The 25,342-nt window shown below is 41.4% G+C and overlaps 1 protein-coding gene across 6 annotated transcripts in view; it reads left to right on the forward strand.

Moving 5' to 3' along the window:
- The window catches only part of NDST2 (N-deacetylase/N-sulfotransferase (heparan glucosaminyl) 2), a 128,508-nt gene that overhangs the window by 50,763 nt on the left and 52,403 nt on the right, over nucleotides 1–25,342 (forward strand). The window contains exon 1 of one of the 6 annotated variants that reach the window (XM_014956288.1): nucleotides 19,519–19,552. The exons of the other annotated variants lie outside the window; for them this stretch is intronic. The gene's annotated coding sequence lies outside the window, so the exon portion shown is untranslated. Of the gene's footprint in view, nucleotides 1–19,518; nucleotides 19,553–25,342 lie in introns of those variants that run through there. 6 annotated transcript variants of the gene reach the window in all.

Genomic DNA, 25,342 nt, shown 5'->3' on the forward strand with positions numbered 1-25,342 from the left:
AATTCTTGCCCTTGGATTTTGAGCTCCATTCCAGATTCAAGCATGTCTGATCTGAGGCAGTTTATGGGAAAATGTTTAGCCAGTTTGTAACCCACCACAGATTTGCAATATGGCTCTGCCGAAGTGTTACTCTGTAGTGCACAGCTTTGCTGCTGTGGATGGTAGAAAATTGTGTGCTGCTGCAGGTGGACGTGGAGAGACATCCTTCTAAAATAAAACACAGGTATCTGTTGGAGAAAAGCCTTCCAGCCATGTGAGACAGATGAGTTTTCTTTCCCCGTGTAAGCAAGCCCTCAGGTGATAAGATTTGCTACAGACTTGTAGTCAGATGCAGAAACGTTTAAAGGCAAAATGTAAATGCACTGCTGCTGATAGCTGCAGGCTGCTGCCCTAAGCAGCTCAGAATAAGGCTTAACAACTAGAAAGAAAAAAACAACACAGTAGTTGTTTGAGAACCTGGCATGATGGCACCTCTCCACCTTTAAAAATAACAATTGCATATTTGATATTTTTTTAAAAATTGAGTGTTAAAACTGGGGTCTTGAATAGAAAATAATAGCATAGTTAAAAATGACTGTCCCACAAACTAGTTTCTTGTACCTCAGTTTGTGTTCTTTGAAGTTGCATAGGTGATTTCTAGGCCTTCCTTCTAGAGCTGTTTGTATTCTGTTCTCTTTGGCAGAATATATCTGACCAAGACTATCTTAACAGGCTTTATTCCTTTAGCTTCTTGCTTCTTAAAGGAAAAAAACCGTAATAACCCAACAATTACTTTTTATAAAATACTGAAGTCAAATGCATTTGCTGTTAAAGGGATATCTTTACAGAGGGCTCAGTTGCTTCTGGCTCAGACACATGAATAAATGAACACAGAGGCTTGTTATTGTGGAAATAGTAAACACACATCCTTCAACTGCAGTCTCCAAAATATGTTGGTTAGAGCTACCCTTGGAGGTTTTGCCAGCATAACTGTTTTGTTAAGATTCTGTAGAAATCACTCTTGACGTACAATATTCTATGCTAGATTCAGTTAGATGCCACCAAAATTGTGCTTTGGCCCGTTAAGCTTGTTTTTTCAGGGAACTGGTATTAGCTCTTCTGGCAAAATAACTTTTTTGCCTGTGTAAACCACATCTCAACTAGGCAGATTTGCTAGTATAGCTATTTTAGCAAAGCCTTTCCACTGTAGAAAAGACCTTATTGATAATACTGTGAGTTTCCCACAGTAGATGAAAGGCGTAATACAAAGGGCTTTACAAACATGAATTAAGCTTCACAACACCGTTGTAAAATAAATCATTCTTCTAGCTTGCCAATGTCAAGTTTCTTTTAATATGGGTTGTTGTGCGGGGATGAGAAGGAAGAGCAGAAGATCCAGAGCTGGGGGAATTAATGTCTGGTAGGGTCGCAGCATTGATAAACTAAACAAATTTCTAACCTGTTGGACTCCCCTGCCATCTCTGATGTTTAAAATCTCCTGGCAAAATCAGCACTTCAGAGTATCAAATAACTACTGGTTGCTGGTTTCACCTGATCTTTGATACTATAATGAGTTCTAAAGTTGACAATTGGCATTTCTTTTCCTCCCGAAAACCTGGAGCTGGCTTTTGTGTACGTGGTGTTCTCATTAACACTGTTTTTGACTACAGTGTTCTCTCTGACTGGTTTGTATTAGGCTCTTGCAGTCTCATAGAATTTATCTAGTTCAGGCTGTGAACAGCTTACAGTTAAGGGATCTCGAAGGGAATGGAAACAAGCAAAACTGTAGATTTTAAAGTCAAGTCACTCAAAAGTTAAAGTAGTATGATACTGAGTTTGCCCATGTGGTCTTAATTCAGACATTTTTTGTGTTAATTATCATGTAGTCTTTAATTACATTATCACATTCTGTTATTTTTTTTTTTCACATCTCTTAGGGAGCAAGAAGCAGGTAATTACATTATCACATTCTGTTATTTCTTTTTCACATCTCTTAGGGAGCAAGAAGCAGAAGAACTCTGCTAGGATGTAGGTTAATTTTCTTCTTTACCATTCACCAGCATTGCTTTTGAATTCAGCTTGTAAACTTGGGGCCGACCCAGGCATTTCCACAGTTCTCAGTTATAACACCATGCCCTGAATTCTGTATTAACACATCTACCAAGAATTTAAGCAAGCTGTGCAATTTATCCTCTTCCCCGTTCAAGGCCTTCATGTGATGGTAATTGTTTTCACAAAAAAGAAGCCTTTCCTCACCGAGTGTTGTGAGGGAGTCACTTTTGAAAAGCTGTCCTGACATTTGGGAGCTGGTGGAGACATCTGGGCTGACCTTTGTTTCCTGTCCAAACCCTTCCTGCTTGCCAGGAGAAGTTCCAGTACCTGTTCAGCTGTCTGCTTGGTCCTCCGAGAGCTACTTGATCTGATAACGGTATTTTTGTGCTCTGTTTCCACAGCAACAGCACACTTTCTTTCTTTTTTTTCCCCCTCTCAAGGTAGCTGTTGCTTTGACAATTAGACCTGTGGAAAAGCTTGGCCTTCTTGTCCCCCATTGAGATTTCAGCTCGCACAGGTCAAGAGTGGAAGGAATGGAATGGGGAGAGTGTGACTCTCGGCAGAGTCTGTGCGATTATGAAGTGACAGTGGCAGGAACGACTCCTGCTTAATTGTGGGTTTTAGTGTTAATAAAATGATTCTGTTGAAAGTCATGGCTCTTTGTGAGCACTGCATGGGAAAGGCCTGGGACTGGGACATCAGCAACGATCATTGCAGCCCTTTGCACGTGCTTTTGTAATCATGTAGGACCTGTGTCCACTTTGTGTGCATGTGTTCATGCACAGTATGAAGCTGGGTATACATTCTTCTGTCCACCTGCTTGTAAAGACTTTTCATGTGCATGTCACATTAAGAAACCTGTTCCTCTCTCACAACATTCGCCCCAGCATTGTGGAGGAGGGAGGTGTCATGTTTAACCACTCCACTGAAATAGGGAGCAAATGTTAAGTCATCTCTAGAGCATGGTATCTCCTATGGGTAGCAAGACACTTCCTTTCAAACTGAAGTACATGTGCCAGTCTCAATTGTTTTTCAATTGTTTTATTTTGCCTCCTCAGTAGTATCCTGGTCCTAAGAGCTAAACCGTCATCTTTTCCTGCAGAGCGTAGAATTTATGGTACTGAGCTGTTCCTTGTGATTTTTTTTTTTGGTCTCCTTTACTCCTAGTCCCTTTCAAGGAATTGAATGTTCTAGGGAATGTTGTAGAAGTGCTGTTCTGCTCTAAACATGCTCACTGAATGCGTCATGGAATAATTTAAAATTCCATTTAATTTACAATTCGGACAAGTGAATTATATTCACTATATTAATATTGGATTCAGGAATCTCCCTTCCTTTAAGAATGAATATCTAAAGCAGTACCTGTAGCTGTGTTATGCTTTTGCAGTAAAGGCTTCTGTTTGATGTCAGAGTGGGGGGCTCTTTGCCATCAGTATTTTAGTTCCTGGCACTTTTGAGTCAGGATGCCAGAAGTTTTATATTTTTCTCTCACAAGTAGTAAGTGGATGTGTTGACTGACAAAATCGACAGCTAATGGATGAAACCCATAATCTGGGGTTATCATGGAAAGGCACGTTGTTTATAGCCATTTTCTCAGTGCTAAGGCCAGAAATCCACCGATGCCTATCCATACAAAATGTAAAAAGCTGTTCAGGATTAAGCATCCAAGTCAGAAATGTCATATATGTACAAAAGCCAGAAATTACTTAAAATACCTTATATTACTTTCTAATTATAAGCATATCTGGATGTGCTTTTCTTGCTAAAGTTCATGTATTTAGTTCAAAGATGAAGAGCATTCAAGTACTAAACCTTATTAAAATTGAAAACAAAGTTTATGATTTCAAGTCTTGTATTGCTTGATTTCAGCTCTTGGTTGTATCTAGCTCTTTTTGACTGCACATTGAAGAAACTGTACGTTTTAGTTTACTCAAGAACTTGTTTACAGAAAGACCAGAGTGTAAAATTCCATGTCTGTTTAACATTCAGTAATTTACCATTACGCTACTTGACACAAGTTAAAATTTATGTTAATATTGTCTTGATTAAATAGCACTAATTATCACTCACTGTGATTTGGCCAAATCAGTTTCCTAGCAGATGTCTCAATAAAGGAGCCATCCTACTATAGCAGGTCCAAATTAAGTTGAGTGTATTGCAGCAATGTTTTGCACTTACATGGCATCTTTCATTTCAAAGCACTTCACACAATCATATGTGAAATTGGGAAACTGTATTAGGTATGACCATAATTACCAAAGCAAATTTATACATTTTTAAAGAGCTACAGGACATTCTATAACTCCAGCAGATGTCTTGTATTACAGTTCTTAGAGTTTAGTACAAGATAGTTGTCTAGTGGTTTCTAACACAGAACTCAGTTTGTATGGCTTGCAGAAGAAGGTTTGAGTTAACCCTCCAAGGTTTGGAACAGATGGCTCTATAGATATTAAATATTTCAAACCACAGTTTCAAACTACTTTTGAGTAATGCTTTCCAGCCAGTCTTAGAATCTTTAGTGCTCTTCAAGCCTCTCCCATTTCATTTTCTTTTAATATTGTTTCATAACCACAGAAGAGACTTGGGATTTCCCATCTTTCCCTTCAATTATTCTTTGCTTTCTACTTGCAGCATCGCTCCTGTCGTGTGGGCTTTGCCAGACTGAAAACTGAAGTGCAGAGGACTATTTTTTTTCGCATGCAGCGTGAGGTTCATAGCTCTGGGTTAAGACATGCCTCCTTAAGTCCTCACAATTTGTTTTTATGTATTTTGTTACTTCAGTTTATCTTTGCAGGGAAAGCTGATACAGATCATAATTGTGCATATGCAAATCTAAGGACTTTCTACGATCAGTTTGTTTGCCTGTAATGTGTTTTTCCAGCTCCCATTTCCCAGCCTTTCCAGCATTTGGCAATCGTATGACAGTTGCAATGTAGTGCAAAGCAGGTATCTGACACGTGACACCAAATAAATCCCTGCCTAATTTTTTTCTGTTTAAGAATTGGACTAATAATGTTGTGCATTCACTTAATGGTTACGTTTATCGATTGTATTTTACGGATAGCATAACTGACAGCAGGCACTGAAGGCAATTTGCCCAAGATCCTAGTATTTCCTGTAATTCTGGTTGTGTTTTCCTGATTTGATTTGGAATGATTCAATTAAGAACTATATGTAATTTCATAGATGTGTGATGTATCAATTTTGTGGCTCATCAGATAACGTTCAGACTCACCATTTTCCTCTGTGAATGCACCTGGCAGGGTTTTCTTGTAACCACAACTCATTTTATTGCCAAATTTCCCCAAGCTTAATATGACATGGGCCATCCAGTCAGGCTGATGTCCGTGTTACGTTACAAGGTGAATAGTTCAGTTGAATTTCAGCCATCCTTGAGAGCAAAAAGGGCTCTTTCCAAATATGAAAACTATTTCTTGCATTTGTTAGGTCTTTATATGACTCAAAGGCCGTTGAAGTGATTTTACTTAAACTGAGGATGTAGTATTTCAGTGCTGAAGGCAAAAGTTAGAGAAGCTGAGGAGGCGGAGGAGATAGCTGGTGTAACCAGGAGGCTCTCCTCTCCTGGCCACCCTTTGATTCCTCAGTCCCTGTAGCCTGCTGGCTGCATTGCTGGTGGGGAGGTGCTAGGTGTGAGAGCTTTGAGTTTGATTTAGCGCTGATACTGTAACATTTAAAGAAAATGAAAGATACAGCAAGATACAGCAAGTGAGAACTGGTGAGAGATCCAGCAAAAAAGGCTTTTGGAGGAGGCATTAATGGTCCTTGCAGTAGAGTCCTCTTACATTATTCATGCCCTTTGAGCTTTTAGCCAAGCAGAGCACTCTGCACTCAAGTGTGATAGTAGAAGGTAAAAGGAAATTAACCCTGTAGTGATAGAGTGAAAGTTTACTGCCAGAGTAATAATTTTAACTGAAGGGATAGAAGCACGTCTGAGAGAAAGGAAAACAGATTTCATCTCTGAACTGATCTAAGAAAGTGCTCAAGACTACTCTGCAGTGAAGTGATAGAAAGACCCCTTGAACCCTTATGCAAATCCTGAGGTCCCTTCCTGCCTTATCCTTCCTCATCAAAGCGTGTCTCCAAATTTCAATAGAAGATATGTCTTACAGCTGCAAGAGGAGCTAGTACTCAAGGCTTTCCAGTGATGCTGTGGGAAGCTTTGCTGTAGAAGGCTTCAGCATGTTAAAAGTGGCTGTAGTAGCCAACACTTCTCAATAATTTGTAGGTCAGGTACCAAAAATCTGTACTTGAATTCCAGATTGAGTCTGTAGCTGTTACTGTGTTTGTGATAGTTTCTTTGAAGATCTTTGCCTTTGCTTAGGTAAACTCCATATGTGTAAGATTCTTCCTTTCTTCCTTTCCCTCCCGTCATTTTTAATTTATCCCATGGTTACCTACAGTAGGACTGTGTGCTCGAGGGGGCTTTTAAGAAGGGTTCAGAAACAGGAGGCTTTTAATGCAATGGATCTATATTGGTAATTGATCTGGGATATTTGTGCTGGAGAGGTCTCTTATATCCAGCTTTTACCCCCTATCTATTCCCCAGCTCCTCTGAGATTTCACAGTGAGTATCAAGAATGTAACACGGATCATTACGAACTAGTGGAGAATGACCTCACTCAGAGGCTGAGTTACTTTGGCAAGGGAGAGGAGAAAGAGCCTGGTGAATAAGCTTAAGGATGTCTAAACGTCGGCTTACTGTATGTACCTTTTGGAGATTGGACTAAAATATATGACTCTGGAGGCAGGGAAGATAACTTGTGGTGGAAAAATGCAATAGTTGTGCCAAGTACTGGTTAACTTACGAGCACAGAACACAGATTTTCCCATGTGCTCACAAATGCTTTTTATCCAAATTCCTCCTTTACCACTTACAGAAAATCACGTTCAAGGGTACTGTTTTTAAAAGCAAAGTGCAAGGAATATAGCTTTTAGGTAAAAGACAAAAAAGACAAAAATTTTACCCTGGGAAGTGTATGTCTTCTAGGTTGGAGAGAGTTGTTTGATTTTTTTGGAGCCAAGAATTTGATGCATTTGCTACTTGACATAAGCCTTAAGAGTAATTTGATTAAAAGACCGTGCTTTGGAGTCCAGCAGTCTGGAATAAAGGGTCTCAGTGAACAGTCTATCTCTCCATGCTCTGGTTTTCAGGCGAGACTAAAAGTGTTTGGGCCACAGCAACAAGGACCAGGAGGAAAGTGATACATAAAATGGGATGATTAGTACTTGTCTGGGTATCCTAACAGCACCCAGGACCCTTAAGAGACAGAAAGGGCAAAAGTTTAAAAAAAAAAATAAATAAAATCATTCTTGTGAAGACTTGTGAAGATTGTCCCTCTGGGATTGTGTTTTTAATTGTGCAGCCTCATAGCTGCATCTTAAATGAGCTGTTGCAATTTTACCCCTTGGACATTTTTCAGGCTGCTAAACATTTCTTTTGCTGGCAGACACCCGCAATACATACTGCTGAATGCTCTTGAGATCCAAGTGTTACTAATGGCAGCCTTTGAGTGATGATTGAGAAACTGTGTTGAAAGTTTTGCCTTAAAGTATGCTAAGCATGAGATAGTTAAGCAGTTAAACTCTTTTTGACATTGGTTCAACTGCAGCATTTCCTTATAACCATTGCTGATGGCAGATAATTTGCTTAATGTGGTGTTTTTGCTTCGCTGTCAATCAGGATGTATGATCACTAACAAACGCAGTGAAAAAGATCTTGGAAGTTCCAGGAAGTCTCTGTTGAAGGGCTTCAACAGTCCAGGCTTTTCCACCACTCGCCTGTCATCTTATGAGACAGAGCCTTTTACAGTAGCTCTGTTCTTGGATTTGGTGAACCACGGCAAAAATTCCTGTATTGTTTTGTCCTTGTGTAGGTAATACTTGCAGATTCCTTGTATGCTGCTTATCTCCAGAAATCTCTGTAGTGCAGAGCAGCTGGGGTAAGGCTGTGACTTGAAACAAAGAGGCTGTGTGCTAAGCCTCCATCGCAGTTGATAAAAAGGGGAAGAGATTGGGAAATTAAAAAGCAGTAGCCCAAGGATGAGAGAGCAGGGAAACACCCCTCCTCTCTGTCAGAAGAAGCGTGACAGGAAAGTCCTGCTCTGGAGGACAGGTAAGCTGAGCCTGGGAAATAAGGGGGAGGAAACGCAGAGACTGGGTTTCGCTCAAAGCCTGCTGGCTCCCTTGGAGTATTCAGCACGCCTGCTATGCTTAATAATGTTGGTATTTAAATGGTTTTAAGCAGGCTTTGAACTTAGAGCCATGTTGAGTTAAGGTAGAGGTCAGTGTGTTGTAACTGTTGGCGAACACTGATAACAACTTTGTGTGCTTTTACATTTTTATGCTGTTTGACCAAAAAAAAAGAAAAGAAAATTTAGGAGCATGATTTTTAATTTAAAATGCAATAATTATGGCAGTTTTATGTGGCAAAATGCAACAAATCGCAGAAGACTGTTATTTTTCTGCATCCATAATACTTTTCTTCATGGCCTAATTGAACATATGAAACGAAACTCTTGGGCCCAGATGTTTTCTCCGCCGTGCAGAGAAGCGTGTATTTATGGTTTTAAATTTTGCACCGTGCTTGTCGAGTGTTTTTAAAGCAAGGAAATCCCAGAGTATCTGGGGTATCTCCCGTTCGAATCAGGCGTACAGGCGTGATGGCCCTGCCTGGGAAACTGGTACAGAGAGGCACTTCACACTGCAACCCCCGCGGGCACTGGCACCACTGAAGGAGAGGAAATTTTAAAGTAGAGTATCGGTGTAGACAAGCCCTGGCGCTGCTTATGTGGAAGGAATTGGTCCAGAAGATTTTTATCTTCTGTTTAGGTTTGTTCTTCCCTGCTCATGTCACACCTCTTCACTCTTCTCCTTCCTTCTAACTTCCAGGACTGTCTTCTCTGGCAGGTGAGGCTCCCCTTCCCTGGTCTTTGTTTGAAGGAGCTTGAGAGACAATAGCAGAGCCTTGAAGAAGGGCATGGAGTTGTACTGCCTGGATTGTCAAGAGCTTTTTAGAACACTTGGGTTGGTGATTGCTGGAGGCACAATGCTGCTTCAGACCTTTTAAGATATAGTTGAGTGGAGATTGCACTGGTATAAAGAGGCCAGTATGGGTTGAAAGAGCAATTACAGGACAGAACTCCAGCAGAGCTCAAGTGGGAAAAAAGTATTTTCCCACCCCACTGTTTGACAGGAATATGTTTACATAACTAATAGAAAAACTGCTCTTGAATATCTGTAATTTTGTGTATATTCCCATGGGAGAAAAATGCATTCAGAGATCTGTAATTTTATGCATATTCCTGTGGGGACAGTAGAATGTGTGAATATAAACCACACTTGATACCACATCTTTGGAACGTCATCTGACTGCTCCTTCGGATGTGCACAGCCCTTCCTTGCACTCAGAGGTTGCAGGCACCAGCTAAGAGTCAACCCTGCAGGCACCAATGCCCTCAGAAACCTCATTGAGGACCTTCACCGGTACACTGTTTCCTCAGGGGTTCAGTGACTCCCCTCAAGCTCAGATCTGGGCCTTCAGTCCTGGCCTCAGTGACATGGTAGGTGTGTCTGTCTTCTGTCTCCAGCCTTGTTCCCTGGGTGGACCACGAACCTGTGTTGTGGATAGTGTGTCTTCTGTCTTGTCTTGTCCCTGGCTCCATCTCCTTTTGCTCCTGCCTACACCACTGTGTGGTCCTTGGATGTGTTTCATCACTGTCCTTGCTTGGGACTGTGAGCAGACCTTGTCACCAGCAGATAGTTCTGCCCACCATGGTCAGATATGGTGGGATTGCACTCAGTAAGTGCCCTGGGGTCTTCTGCTCTTCCTCTCTTGGAGCAGCCAGCCCTTGATGCACCCTGAGACCAGAAGACCTTGTACCAATGGAGTCATTTCTGGTGAGAAAATAGCAGAAAGAGCTGGAACAAACTACCTGCAGGATCACTGTCTCCTTTTGAAGCTGAAACAGTTGTAAAGGTGAAAAACTTAAGAACATAGGGTTTAGAGTGTTTCTTTTCTTGGTAGTAGTGGTGGTAGTATTTTAGGGTGTTTTTTTGGTTGTTTTTTAAAGCTGTTTCTGCCTGACATCAGCCACCCACAGTAGGGGTAAACAACACATGGCACAGAACAAAAATTCTCTTTTCTGTCTCCACGTAGTTGCCACAGGACCAACAATGGGAGGCATTGGTGACGTGGTAGTGACCACTATCTCTGTCACTGATACGGATTCTTGGAATGAAAGGGATCCTAAAGTGAAAGGATCTGCCTATATAGCAGCAAGCATAAGGTCTTGTGAATAAAAAAAAAAGTAGTAAGTCTTCTATTTTATGGCAGTATATAGCTTCTTTTATTTCAGGTTAATGATAACAGCTTCCACCCTGTACTTCATAGATTGTCAAAGTATCATCCTCCCATTTTGACCCTCACATTTAGAGGGGTCTCTAGAAATGTTCAAAATACCTACCAAAAAATCTTAATTTAAAAAAAAGTTAGACCAGGGTTGTTGTTGTCTAATCTTCGGTTGCAGCTTTGCCTGTAGATCTTTCTGTTGTCTCTTTTCTTAACTGTAAACTCTAAGCTCTTCTTTGTTCTGTGTTTGTGTGGCACACTTCAGAAGACTTTTTATCACAGTAGCTACAGTGATGGAATTTACTACATGTTTTTCCTGCAGAAGAAACTGCTACTGGTATGTCTTCTCTATTGCCCATAGTGGATCAGAGCATCTGTCCATCAGGATTCAAAGTCCTTCCCTTATCAACAGTAGCTCTCACTGTTTAAGAAAAAAATTCTGCAGAAGATTCTTATATTACACTTTTCCTAGATGTTTATTGTGTTGTGCCTTGAAACAGGGGTGTTTCTGTGCTTTGTGATTGATGTTTATTGTTATTAATTCAAATATGCTTATATAAATATTAATGTTTCATAATTTTCATAACATCAGTGGTAATGCCATAGTAAGAACTGCTGGAAAATTGCTTATGATGTGAAACTATATAATCTGAAATTAACCAAATTTTTGTCTCTGAGTTTCACTGTGTATTCCCTTTTTCTTTTGTTAGGAAACCAAATTAATACTTAATCTTTCCAGTCTCTCCTCTTGACTGTTTTGCATTTTTTCATGTGCTTCTTAAACCTCCTGTCAGATTTTAAAAAAGGAGAAAAGAAAATAAAATCAACAGGCAACAGATGTTTTTCTTTGTTGGTTTTTTCAATTAGAAATTTCAATCCATTACTTCAGTGTTTTTCTGTTGTTTTAGGATAAAGCGATGAGACCTGAACAGCGTTTCACAGTGGAACGCACATGTTAGTTCTTGTACTACTCACCTTTTAATTCCTTATAGATCTTAATATAACTTTATTTGCATTTTTACTGCATTTTTTTTCCTGTCACTACTTATTGAGCACACAGTGTGCCTTCATGAACGTGTCTGGCTTTTTGCCTTTAAGTTAGTAATTTATTTATGACCCCGTTTAAAAAAAAAAGTATGAGTGGTTATAATTTTCACTGTTTAGTACTTTGCTTTTATTAACCTTAAACATAATGCCTTCATCATGTTTCTTCTTAATTTGATACTTCTGAGGGGAATATGTATGTATGAAATTATTGTTTGGATTAAAATTTGTTTGTATTGCCAAAGTGCATAGAGCCCTCATAGCAGATCAGGTGCCAGCTGGTTTGGATGTTCCATGAATGCAGCACAAGAAAAAAAAAAATCCTTCATTTTAACTCATTTGCAAGCTACAGAAGTCAGGTTTATTAATCAAAAACTCACTGCACCACCATTTCTGCTTCTTTAGAGTACAGCGTTTGCTACTTCAAATCTTTAAAATCTTTTCCTACTGTTATGTTTGATTAGTTTAAATGGATATATTTGCTATTTGCCAGTGTTACGATTTTATCAGTTTTTATTGACAGCTTGCTTTACGTCAGCATTACGTGCCATTTTTCCTGAATTTGTGTTCTGCGTTTGGTACCATGACTTGTATAATATGAGAGTTGTTCCATATGAATTGGATTATGTTTTTCTCTTAATAGAGAATGTTTTTATTAGACTCTGTGTAATCCTCTGCATATGACAAATCTTTTCCTACCTCATTACAGTGATGGGCTCTGCTTTATAGCCCACTGTGATCACAGCCTAGTGACTTCTGTCATTCTATTGCATTTCAGTTTTGCTTGTTATGTCGTTCTCTTCTTAATATGGCAGAGTAATTTTCTCTCTCTTTTGTGCTGTTCTTCATCCTACATCAGTCTCTTGAGCCCCAGATGTTACTGGTCTGAAAATGGGACGGAAATTAACCCTGAACTCAGAAGACCCCAAACGCTCTTGTTACCGCTTTTATAGGTTACTGTGTATGAATGTGTCTTGGTGCTGCTCACAGGGAGAATGGTTTGAAAGGGGCCAGGACTATATCGTTGTCATTTCCACATCCCTCTGCTGTGAGGGGTACCTGGAGTAGCAATGGGCTGCACAGATAAACCAGTTATCCAGATGTTCCAGCTGTGCTTCCCCCCATCCTTTTCCTTTACCCCCTGCCTCTTGGGCACTATTGCTGCTGTGTCTGTAGCCAGCCTACACCAGTAGCCAGCCCACACTCAGGCCTCATCATCCACTCATCAGCAATTGCACATCATTTCCATACCACAGCTTCAAAATCTACCCCACAGCTCCAGGCAGGCCTTGCTTTCTTGCGTTGCCTGGGTCATAGAGCTGCCCTGTGCTACAGAGGGTGGTGGTGAATGGTGGGGAGGAGGATCTGCCAGCAGAGGATGGTCAAGAGGAAAATCCTGGGCAGGCTTCTTTCCTAGGAAACGGCATTTCCACTTCCACCAGCGTCTTCAGTTGTCGAAAAATAATGTGCTGTGTGATGGGGAATTAGTGTAGCAAGGAGATGGTTGGAGATGGTAGGAAATGTAGGATGGTTCCTGTGTTTACAGCAGAGAGGTGTATGATGCAATATGTGGAGACTTTTTATTTAGTCGGTGCTGGGTGCCCCTAGGCCTTGTCTGTCAACATAGCTCTCTACAACTCCCTGAAAGGAGGGTGTAGAGAGGCAGGGGTTGGTCTCTTCTCCCAAGTCACAGGTGATGGGGCAAGAGGACATGGCCTCAAGTTGCACCAGGGGAGGTTCAGATTGGATATTAGGAAAAATTTTTACACTTGAAAGGTTTATTAAGCATTGGAATGGGCTGCCCAGGAAAGTGGTTAAGGCACCATCCCTGGAGGTATTCAAAAGACAGATTGACATAGTGCTTAGTGACATGGTTTACTGGTGGCTTGGGGTTCTTTTTGCTTTTGTTTGTTTGTTTTTGTTGTTGTTGCTGGGTTTTTTTATCAGAGTTAGGTTGATGGTTGGATCTTAAAGGTCCCTTCCAACCCAGACAATTTTATGATTCTGTGATTGCTGTAAGCGCAGGTTCTCTGCTGTCCTCTTCAGTTCACCTGTCTGAGGGAGCTGTTGTTACCTCCCTGAGCTTTGTGGGATCAGGGAAGTTCAAGGCCACGGAGAGGATGCAACTTGTGTTTTTATTTATGTGGGGGCTGGGGAAATGGCTTCCCAGTTCGTGAAAACTTCATTGTGATGGATCAGCTTTCCTCATGAGTGGCTGTGGATGGTATAACCACATGGCAAAGCCATCTCCGTCAGCCGGGGCTGAGGAGTGCAAAGGCCCTGTGTGGGCAGGGAGTTGGGGAGAAGGGCCGTGATCCCTTGGCATGGCCGCACCTCCTTGTGCATTGGGAGCTCCTTGTGCTTGCTCTTCCTGCCGGAGCAGAGCGGAGTGAGCCCCCCTCCTCCCCACTGCTCCAGCAGGTCACTAATGAACTCAACGGGAAAAGACAAAATGTAGTTCATGAATAGCTTTACAGTCCCCTTTCTCCCGCCCACCCCCTGCTCCGTCCTGGGAATGTGCTGCCCACACAGTGACCAGAGAGGAATCTGGAGGCATTTGCAAGATAATGCCATATCAAATGTTCCATTCTCACACTTTCTTTTTGTATTTTCAAAACTGTTTACATATTTCCTTTCAGTTTGCATGAATAAGCACATCATTCTGAGACTAAAAAGGGGGAAATGCATTTGCAAATGTGCAAAGCCACATAACTGTAATAAATTGCTTTAATTACATATGGTGTGTTTAGTTTCTGGAAGCCTATTGTGCATTGCTGCCTCTAACAAGTAGCCTTTCCTGTTTGCTTGCTGCTGTTTACCAGGCTGGCCATCCTCCCAAATTAATCCTCATCCAAATTCTCCGCTTGACAGACGCTCACTGAGAGCCTTTTTGATCCTCAAATGCTCGGTGTCCTCTTGGATGTTGCTCTGGCAGACGGCAAGAGGTGGAGACTAGCTTTTCTCCCCAGGAATTTGGTGCCGTACCATATTTTTTAGTCGCATGTTTTTCATCTGATTTATGACGTTTTTAGAAAGATATAAAGTTACAGCTCAAGTCAGAGTTGTCTCGCAAATACGGTTTCAGCCAATGAGTAAGCACAGGTGGAGGTCATTTATATCACTCTCCTCAGGCCGTCACAGCTCCTGGGTACTTGAGCAGTGCTGTTGCGTGCTTTTCTGTACTTACTGTTTTTCCTGGTAAGTGCCAAGTTCCTTTTATTTTCCTTTCCTTTACTGGTTGGGAGGACTGGGAAGGTGCACTGTCAAGCGCTTCAGCTTCTTTACTTTTGCATGACAAAAACTACAGATGCATAATTATGTTATATTTACTGCTGGCTAAATAATATTTCTCACTCCCTGTTCTTCTCCGTCATTGCCTGTGTTTGACCTATTGGGTTTTGTTTCAGTCTAGAAATGAGTGTGCTTTTTAACTCTTTCACCTTTTGTAAGGTAGATAGTTTTGGAGTTACTAAGCTTAAGTTATTCCCTATGACAATCAGGAGTGATTTAAGGTGTTACGCAGTATTAGAAAAGGTCTTACTTCGAAGACTTTCAACTTGAATTTGAAAAGGAGGCGGCAAAGATTAAAGGGAAGCTTTTCTCGTTTCTGTTGATGTTTTTTTCCCTATCTGCAGTGGGGAAAAGCTGTTCAGGACTGTGGGATTAAATGCAGTGAGAAGCTGACAGTAAAATTTTCTCTTCCTCTGGAAAGAAAAGATTTTTCAGAAGGTTCAGAGTCAACGTGGAGAGCTAAAACAACCCTTGGCATTATGGTGGCCTGTTTGTGCCTGTCCATACCTCCAGCCTTCTCTGAGGCGCTCCAGCAAAGCCAAAGTGATCTTAAATGTCTAGAAATAACCTTTGTGCAGCCCTTCCCACAGCTGGGGAGCTGATAGCGTTCATTTGTTCCTCTGCTCGTGACTATCTGTGTGAGCAAAAGGGAGATACTCGCTCTTCCTTCCTGAAACTTCCTCTGTAGAAGTTGCTCTGCTGTCAGGATACGACGACCATATTAATGAATTCATCAATCACAATAATCTGATTAAATTGGTGGGGGAGAGGGAGCCAGCAGATGAAACAAACAGATTATTTTAAGATATATGAGATACCAAATTAGTGACTGACTCACTCAGCATTTAAATGGCAGCGTTGCACAAGAGATTTACTGGTAACCAACGTAATAAATTATACTATATGGTTTTTCATCTAAGAGAAAGGCTCTTGTACTGTTACAGGGACCTGTAAATAAACAGTGGCAAAGTAGTACACATAAGAAATACGAGGCATATATTACTTTATATTTTTTTAAAGGTGCATATATATGTGTGTGTGCATTTTGCTTACTAATGGACTAGGATACGGATGGTACTGTGGAGAGATTAGCATGGATTTTAAACCTTGTACAGGCACTTTGGCCAGGACCTGGTGAATGTGTTTTCAGGCATAAAGGACACGGAGACTCGAGTAGGATGGGAGTTGCTTTGTGTCGCTGAGGTTTCGGGGGCAAAACCCTAGAGTACAGAGATAATGGAAGGGAAGCTTTCTGTCAGGGAGCATATGTTTTCGTGACGATTACACTGTGTATAGATTAGGACTTTTGGGAGGGAGGGAATGGGAAGATGTGCTTGGAACATAGGACCATCTGCCAGTACCTTGGCATAGTCATTTCATTAATGAGAAGCTTATTAGCTTGAGTCCAGCTGAGATAGACAAGAAAGACAGCAAAAGGGACAGAAAACTGTCATCCAGCTGCCATTGAAACAGGGAAAAGATAGCTCTGATAACCTGTAAAATCTGATTTTCTTTCAAAATACTGTTCTTGGTCTGCTTGGCAAGAAGGTATCAGTCGTCTTGTTGCTGAAGAAATGTGTTTCTTAATTATGTGATGCAGTGTGGGACATCCTTTGGTAGGGAAAATAACTGAGGGTGAACTGGCATTGACAAGAAGGTGCTAGGGAAAAAATGAAAGAACAGTGAATTTTAGTGGGAAGTTGTTTCTGTGTCGAATGACTGCCTTTTCCCTTTGGTAAACACTTGAAGGTGCCCTGTATTGAATGTTGGATATTTAATATTCGTGGTGACAGAGGATGATACCTGGAGGACACAACTTTGAAGGCGACACAGTCGCAAGCCTGGCTATGCCAGCAACCTCAGAGGGTGCACAGTCTGTGCTACATGTGAGGTAAAAAAATCAGGGGGGGTGCTCTGGACAGGCAGAAAATAGTGCTCCAGAGGCAAAAAGGCAGTGGTTAGGAGCCTGTGAACTCTTTTCCTGCGACCTCACGCTCCTGATTCTCCTGCTGACATGATAAATGTCTGAGCTTGTGCTCTGTCCCTCAGTTTCGCCGTCCTGTAAATAAAAAAACCCCTATAGTTAGCCTGTTTTAGGGAGCTTTGCTATTACTCTGTTGACGCAAGACTTAAATGCTGTTGTATTTAACCAGCTCTGTTTTTTCTTTGACAGTTGAGTCAGACTTGGGTCTGGGTGAGGGTGAGATGGCAGAGCCTTTGCCTGGAGAAAACGGTGGTTAGAAGTACAAAGTGTTTTGAGTGTTGGGTTTTGGGAAATTATTTCCCTTTTGTCTGGTTTTATACTTTTCAGGTCGGACTGGTTGTTAAGCTGAAGGGAAGGAATAAGTAAAAATTGTTTCCCATGAAAAGCCCTATAATCTGCAACTGCCTGGGTCCAGGGGAGCATGGATATGTTCAGGACATGGTCCAAGGGCGTCATGCAGTTCACCAGCAAGATGGGCTGGTAAATAAGGCTTGACAAGGGCAATTTCTGTTTGTGCTGCTAGGATTAAAAAAAAAAAAAAAAGGCAGTTTCCCCTGACGTTTCTGCTGATTTATGAGGTAACTGAGATGGGGCATTGTCTCTGACTTGGTCTATTCCAAATCTGTTGAAACAAAAGGAACAGGCATTTTCAAAAAATGAGTAGAAAAATATAGCTTAGGAGTGTCAAAACACCTAAGCAGAGTGAGCCTTAACTGAAAGGGGTTTGGTTAGTCATCCAGTTTGCAAATTCTCTTTTTGTATTGAGGAGGGGAGAAGATTAGTGAGATGAACATCTATGTTATTACAGAGATAAGAATAGGTTATGGTTGGGTCCCAAAGGAGAAAGAAATATTTTTTTATTATTATTAAAAAAACCAGCCCTTTGCTGTGATTCATGTGTAATGCTCAGACAGTTCCATGCCAAAAAAATAATTATAATAGTATACAGCATGATGTTTATGTACGTAAATGTATGTACAAATACTGGCACCACATAAATTTAAATCCTGACCGTGCGCTTGTTGAATTCAGTGGAAAGGCTTCTGATGGTTGTGACAAGCATTAGATCAGATTCTCACGCTGGCATGTAAATGTGGCCTAAAACTCAAACTGAAGCTTCTACTTTTGCATAATTTTTTTTCTACCTGCCTTAAAATGGAGCAATTGATTGAAAGTCTTAAAAAAAATTTGTCCTGCACACCAGACCCTGCTGTGTTTCATCTACTGAAACACTGTTTGATAGTATCCTACAGTGATAATATTTAATTGCCATGTCGCATGCTTTTTAAACTGACAGTTCATGTATTTTCTCTCTTAAGTAGTGGAAGAATATTGTTGGTCCCACAAGGGCATGGTAGGTCAGGGTTTTGGCTCTCAGGGTTTTGGCTCAGTCTACAAGTCTAAAAGGCTTTGCACTTAGTAAAGCCATAAAGAAACCTCCAGCTGGCTGGATGCCTCTCTTAAAAACACAAGCGTGGCCTTATTCCGCAGTGATGCTCAGGCAAAGCTGTGTGTGCTTCAGTCTCTTGGGATGAGAGAGGAGTGGGAGGGGGGCCTTCACTGATGTTCCAGTGAAGCCAGGAAAGTTAGATGTTTGCATGGAAACACGGGGAATTTAATCACGGATTGACTCAGAGTCGCTGTGAAGGGGCAGAGTAAGACACAGGGAGAGAAAGAAGGGAGGCAGAAGAGAGCTTTTAACGTGAGGTATGAAAAGTAATGAAGAAGGGAAGTAGAAATTTTCATCTCCTTGCAAGCACAAAAGCTCCGTTAGCTGCTGAAGTATGAGATTGTGGAGCTCTGTGCGGTGTTTTCCTTCCAGCGGAGGGGCACGGGGCTGAGTGCCTGCGTTGGGAGCGTTACGTACAGCTTTGCTTTAGTGCCTTTCTGGGTCAATGACTCTCAAACAATGCCGCACTGAGCTGCTTTAGTCGCGCTTCCATGAGTCAATCTGTAAGTGCCCACACTTCTCCCTGATCGTAACCCAGCGTCCTACAGAATCGGCAGGCTTTTGGGGCTGCTAATCTGAAAGCGTTTATGGTGTTCCTTGAACTCAGGTTGGTTGATCATGTGTACCTTTTTTCAGATGCCATTCTTCCTGACAATTCAACCACGGGCAGATTGTTGACTTCAAAAGACCGAGTGAAAGGACATGGCCAAGTCCTTGCACCTGTAGCATTGAAAGAATTGATACTCCTCTCCTCACATTGTTCTGGCACTTCTCTCTCAGTAGCCACAATCTGTAGCATTGTCTCATGGAAAATAAGAAGAAAGAGAATTACTGGTTCATGCAAAGACTTTTTTTTTTTCCAGGCACAGTGAACAATAGGATCAAGCAGCTGCATCATTTATATTCTTTTAAAATGGATTTGTGTACCAGGTTGTTTTACCTCTGCATCCCAGAAAATATCAAGGCAGAGGGATGGCAGGCAGAGCTAAAATAGTGCATTTAAATATTCTTCCAAACAAGCTCATATGGTAGTGGATGGATCAGGTATCTGTTTCCATTTGTGGGAAGGTTTGGTGACGATTTGAGCATTTATATAGCCAACCTCGGTGGCAACTGGGAGCCCCCAGGGAGGAAGGAACAGTCTGTTCAACATTTGTGCCTTCCTCACCAGCCGACTGCACCTGCAGCCTTCCCCGTCAGCGGCCGGGTGTAGAGGCGTTTTGGAAAGCAGCAGCAGCGAGGAGCAGAGCTTGAGAAAACTGTGGGGAAAGAGAGAGAAATCTATCATACCTCAGAGTGCGGGACGGATCCTGAAGATACATGGCTGTTTCTGAGCATTGGCTAAACTGAGTTTGGGGCTGAACATTGGCCAAGCGTGTAAGAGGTAACCGAGTAAGAAGTTTTGGTTTCTTCTTTCCCCTCACCCTCCTGAAAGCGTGAATTATTTTTACCTGTTTTCTCTGTTTCCATGTCTGCACATTTCCTTCCTCTCACCCACTGAAAAAAGCAAAGTCCACCTAATTAAACAGGTGTGGATACAGCCAATCTGCTAACAAGTCTTATCCTTTCACAATGTGGCTTCAAGATATGGTATTTATTCTTCCAGCTTTCTATTTCATTCAGCTTTGTGGTTTTACATCCAGGAAGAAGCCCTGTATCTGTAACTTTTATTTGCTTTATTGGATGGAGTATCTCTTCTCATTATGTATCTGTTCTGTACAGCCAGCTGTGCTGTGGCCACTTACTGGGCACCTTGGAAGTTATTGCTCTAAACCTCAAAGTGCATACAAGGAAAGCTGTTTAAACAGCACATTAGAACTGAATTATGGGCGAAACTTCATTTTCTTTATTGCAGTTTGTCTTTACAGTCATATCAAACGTGTGTTTTATACCTTTTATTTAGGTATAGATCATTGGCTTTATTGGTTTTCCCCTGTATAAAAAATGAGCAATGTTAATTTTAGTTTTAATTAGTTCCTTGGTGGGGGTGAATCATAAGTTGCAATTGCTGATTCATAATATTGTAGGGGTTAAGTGAGGAGCTGTTTATACTTTGTTTTTTCCCTCACATCATCTTAGATATTGGAGGAATCTCCTCTGCAATGTAGAGCACTTCGCTTTATGATAAGAGATAAATGTAAGGATACGGAGCCTGAAGAGGCAACACTGTCCAGATCAAATATTGACAGTGATAAATGAAAAATGTAGAGAAGAAATTACATGGATTTAAAGTCAGCAGGCTTCTGACTTAACTTGCTTTATTTAACATAGGAATAAAATGAGAGAAATAAATGACCCTCTTCCTCTCAAAATTCTCTGTGGTAGCTGTCAACTTCTCTGTAAATTGGGGGTCCCCATTGAGGCACAAAGCCTTTCCATAGCTTTCTGTTGACATTAAGTTTGTTCCTGTGGGATTTGGGCTCCTAGGTGTTTTTAGGCTGTCTGTCTGGAAACCTAGCACATCATTGCCTTTCCTTAATCTGGTTATTTGTTTGCTATTTTTTTTTAAATGCTATTTTTCTTAAGATAAGGGTGGCTTTATGACTGGTATAGGGGAGATAAGGCATTGCTTTGTCTGTGTGAGCCATGGTTTATTAGGACTGGGGAAAGACTAGTACTGAATTAGGTGTGTTTAGTTCTTTTGGGTGCTCTTAATTTTCAATGCTTTGGGGAGGAGTAGCCTAAACAAGCCACCAGCAGAATTGTTTAAATGATCTGAATGGGGTGAAAGGTTTAAATACACTGCTCTGCTACTTCAGCCCAGTAATTCAGGGAATGCTTAATGCTATCAGCTTAATTACAGCCTTGCTGTCAGGAGGGGGTGGCTCTGTGGCTGGATGGAAACTGACAGCCTTTTCAGATATATCTGTACAATACATAAATTATAATTTTTCCTTATTCAAGACTGTTCTTTGCTCATTGAGAAACAATCAGAAACAAAGAGGGGGAAAAAGGAGTGAATTGTAGCAGTGGAAGTTCGTCAGCTGAGAAAGCTGTTTCCTTCATACCCACGTGATGAGAGGAGAAAGCAAAAGAGGAGAGATCTTTTCTTAATATTTTAGTTGTAGTTGTGCCCTCATTTTGACAGATTTTTTTTCTCTTCTCACAAAGTTGGCATGAATTTAGCTACTAGGCTGCAGCATTGGGAAGAAGGTTATTACTGATGTCTTTTTCCCCATTGGCCTTGATTGCAGTTGGTTTGCTTTTTGGCTTGTTGGGAGAGGTACAGCTGGCTGAAAGCAGGAGAGAAAAGGACAGAGGCAAAGACAGATAACATTATGGTTTTAACACTTCACTGCTTGCCATGGCCTTTCTGAATATTGTGCTTCTGGAGCAGTCAGGGTCATGGGCATTTCAGAGCAGCGCGGTTGCAGGCAAGCATAGTCACACTAGTGGCACACAGGGCCTGGGCCACGTGCCCTCCATGCCATCAGTAGAGTTATATATAGGGAGAAATCCTTTCTTTTGTTTTGTGCAGACAAGGTGATGCCACACAAGGACGTGGAAGATCTGAAGTAGGGCATGGGCTGAACGATAAACCACTCAAGCCATTTGCTTTACATTATCAAACTGGTGCTTCTCCTTCCTCGGGTGGTTCTGCCTTTTTCTTCTGTTGTGAAAGCTTCTCTCTGCTGAATTACATTGACAGCAACCCATCATACAAGAGGGAGGCGAGGAATTTGAGGGATCACTTGTAGAATTTTGAGAATGAGACTGCTTTCTCTTATCAGAAATGCGAATTCACTTAAGAGTTTCACTGGGTCTTGGAAACCATTTCCCTTCTCGAACCAGTTCTGATGGGTGCACAGGAATGAGCCATAAAGGAGCTATACATGTTAAGGTAATCTGTTTTGATGGCAGATATCCTTGATTAACTATTTCAAGTATATCCTTGCTACCTAGTTTCCATTTGTTTCACTTCCTTGGAGATCCTGGTAGGAAATGCAGTTTTCTCCATGGTGCTTCTTTCTTGAGCATTTGCAGTTTCCGACAGTGACTTTTTCTGATACTTGTTCTTGGTTTCACTCTTTTCTCACATAGCTCTACACCTTTTCTCTCCCCCTTCTCTATGTACGTTTTCCCCTTTTTTCCTGTTTGCTGCAGTCCATCCATCCTTCCTTCCCAGACCTACTAAAAGTCACCCGTAGCTTTGCTCTGTGTTGTCTTTGTGCAGCTTTGAACTATAAAGCTACACAACTATTTCAGTGATGCTATAAAGTATTTGTTATCCAGAAAGAAATGCAAAACCTCGGGTGCTTGTGTTTTTTATTCTCTATTTCATTCTTTTACAGAAATGAACTAAAACCTCCACCATTTACTAAGCAGGACTTTTTACTCCCTGTTCATGTCCCTGTAAAACTTTTCGTATTTTGACCATATCAAGCTACTTTCTGTGTTTTCCCAGTGTATGCTTTATCATTAGATATTTTCATTGTGCTGCTGATTTGAGCTTTTAAAGTTGTTATTATTTTTAAAGTAAGGACTGCCATGTTTCTTTGGTGTAATTACTAGAGACATATATAGTAGAACTGTTGTCTGTCTGGTGTGACTTGGATTGTTTGCCCAGACTGAGGATAAGATCTTCATGGGAAAATAGTTCTACTTGGTTGAGCTCCCGTGTGAATACTGTTCTTCTGGCTAAGTGGACCCTGTTGCATTTCATTAGTGTAAATATTAAGGGTTTTTTGCTTAGAAAAACTAAGGACCCTTCTCATTTTCCTGAAAGATGTTTTATCTCATAATGGTGAAGGGGACCACACACATGGTCTAGTATGTGTCCTGGGCATTCCATACAGCATCTGTTACACTCAGGTTTGGCCTTCTTTCTGGAGTAAAAAGTAAAGTGAAACTTCCAGTGTGGCTGGTTTTTAAAGAAATAAAACTGTCAGGAATACAAATGTCATTGCTGATTGAGCCTCCACAGGGCACACACCCTGACTGATGGGAGCTCCTGCAGGAGCCTGCATGGCCAGTGCGTGAGCTCCTGAGCTTTCCCACTCTTCTGTGATGGCTGGTGAATTTGAAACTAAATACAAACATGGGAAAAGATAGGATGCTCCTAGAGTTAATGAAGTCATTCCGAAATAGCTTAATTGTGTGCTAGGCAGAGATTCATTTCCATGAGTAAATGCTCTGATGCCTGGAGGTGAAATGTGATGTTGCCTTCTCTGTTAAGCGTTTGGGAGGTGGTGTTCAGCAGCTGGTGATAATGGTGGTAACGGGTGCTTTGAGGTGAGGGCTTTCCAATCGTACAAACCTGTTTGCTTCTCACAGACAACAGAGGCAGATCCGTATGTATAGAAAAAGAAAATTGTTAGGCAAGCTTTTTGCCATCTAACTTGGCTTCCTGTGGAAATGTGTCATCATTTGAGTGTTGCTTTAAACTACTCCTTTAGTTTAAGGTTCTTTAAAATAAATCTTCTAGTGAAATCGGATTTGGCCGATTCCAGTCATATTTTATGGATGGAAAAATCTATCTGCTTGGTAATATCACTCTGTTCTTTGTGTTTCATCACTGACTGCTCATCAATTACTGCGTTCAGTTTAAACTCCCTGTTACCCCATTCAACTGGTGTTAAATTCTTGCTTCTTATCCTGTGCTGTTGTGATGTGCCTTCGTGGAAAACTGTGGGACTGCAAAGAGCAGGAGTCTCCTTACCTCATTGATACAACTGTTTCTGAGCTTCTGTAAGTGTGAGCAAGTTGCGTTTTTAAAAGTTGAAGAGAAAATTACTTGTAACTCATGTTCCTTTTTAGTGTTTCCACTGCATTTGTGACCTATTGATCCATTTGGTTTTTTTCAAGTCTGCTGTATTCTGGAAAGTAAAACCAACTGGAGCAGAGTGCTACTCCATCTTGGTCCAGGTCGCCACTTTGGTAATAGTTTGCATCAGAAAATGCAAGATATTTTGCAGTGAAACCTCGGGGGACAGCCAGCCCCTATGGGAAACATATATTAAATGCCATTAGTTGCGTGGATTTTATCTGCTTGTGTGGGTCTTAATGACTACCATGGGGTAGTGGACATGTGAGTCTTATCTATTGACATTGTATACGTTCTATTAATAATTAACCTCCTCATTTGATTGTCTTTCTTAGTAAGTTTCACTGGATTGCCACGGTTCTGTGAAAACCATTTCTTTAGTTGTCTATTCATTTTACAGTGACATTAAACATTCACCCCTTTTGTAGTTGAGTTGTTTTGCTGTTGCATCTGACTGTTTTGATGTTTCCCCTGGTGGGTTGGGATCTGTGGAGGCTGGGCGTGCAGGGCTTCTCATTCTGCCTTCTCCAACTGCAAAGAAACATAAGAATTACGGATGAAAATAAAAGAGGAAAGCTGTGTCCCAAGGGAGGCTGAGGAAGGGTCGGTCCTGTTTTTCTAAACTAACCTTTATCTAACCAGGAAAGAGGAAAAGAGAAAATTTTGCTCTAGCTATAAATTTGTGAGGAAGGCAGGGAGCTGGGTGCACTTGGTTATATTTACAGGCAGTGCAAGTGTGGTTCTTACTGTTTACTAGTTGGCTGTAGAGGTATTAAAGATTATCGGAAACTCAAAGGTCAGAGTTTTTGCTGAATCAAGGTCTGAGCGAGCTGGAAAGCTACAGGAGGATACTTGTGTCTCTCGGACACAGCTGATGTGGAAGAGCAGCCTTTAGAGGCTGTCCAACAGGTATAGTAAAATTACCCTCTTAGCCCCGACCCTGTTCTAACCTGTGCCCTCCCTCGGGGTTTTGGTGACTCTGCTGAGACGCTCTCTGAGTGTGTCTGTGTGTGTGTGTGTGTATGTGTGCACACGAAGTTTTCCTGAGTTTCACTTAGCTTCACAAAGCACTTTTCATCTGTGTGATCACTAGCCAGGTAGAGGGGTGGAGGAAGGGTGTAACTCCATCCTTGGGTGGTTTGTTTTTGTTTCACGGAGTACCCACTGGTCCTGACTCTTTTAAAGGCTTTGGCAATAGACTACACAGACTTTGTCGCACCACTGAAGCTTTGCCGCACTGATTTAGCTGTGGCCAAGACTAAAGAAGGTAGTGTCTTAGAGTTTGCTTTGTTGGCTGTTTCAAAGGCAATGATATTAATGAACAGATGTGAGAAATCTCATTAGGACTATGCTGGTGTGCCCAGTTCTCTCAGCTCACGTGGCATTTGCTTGTTCTGTGAACTTTTTTTT

This window comes from Calidris pugnax, unplaced genomic scaffold, assembly GCF_001431845.1.
Source record: "Calidris pugnax isolate Ruff unplaced genomic scaffold, ASM143184v1 scaffold196, whole genome shotgun sequence".
NCBI classification, from domain to species: Eukaryota; Metazoa; Chordata; class Aves; order Charadriiformes; family Scolopacidae; genus Calidris; species Calidris pugnax.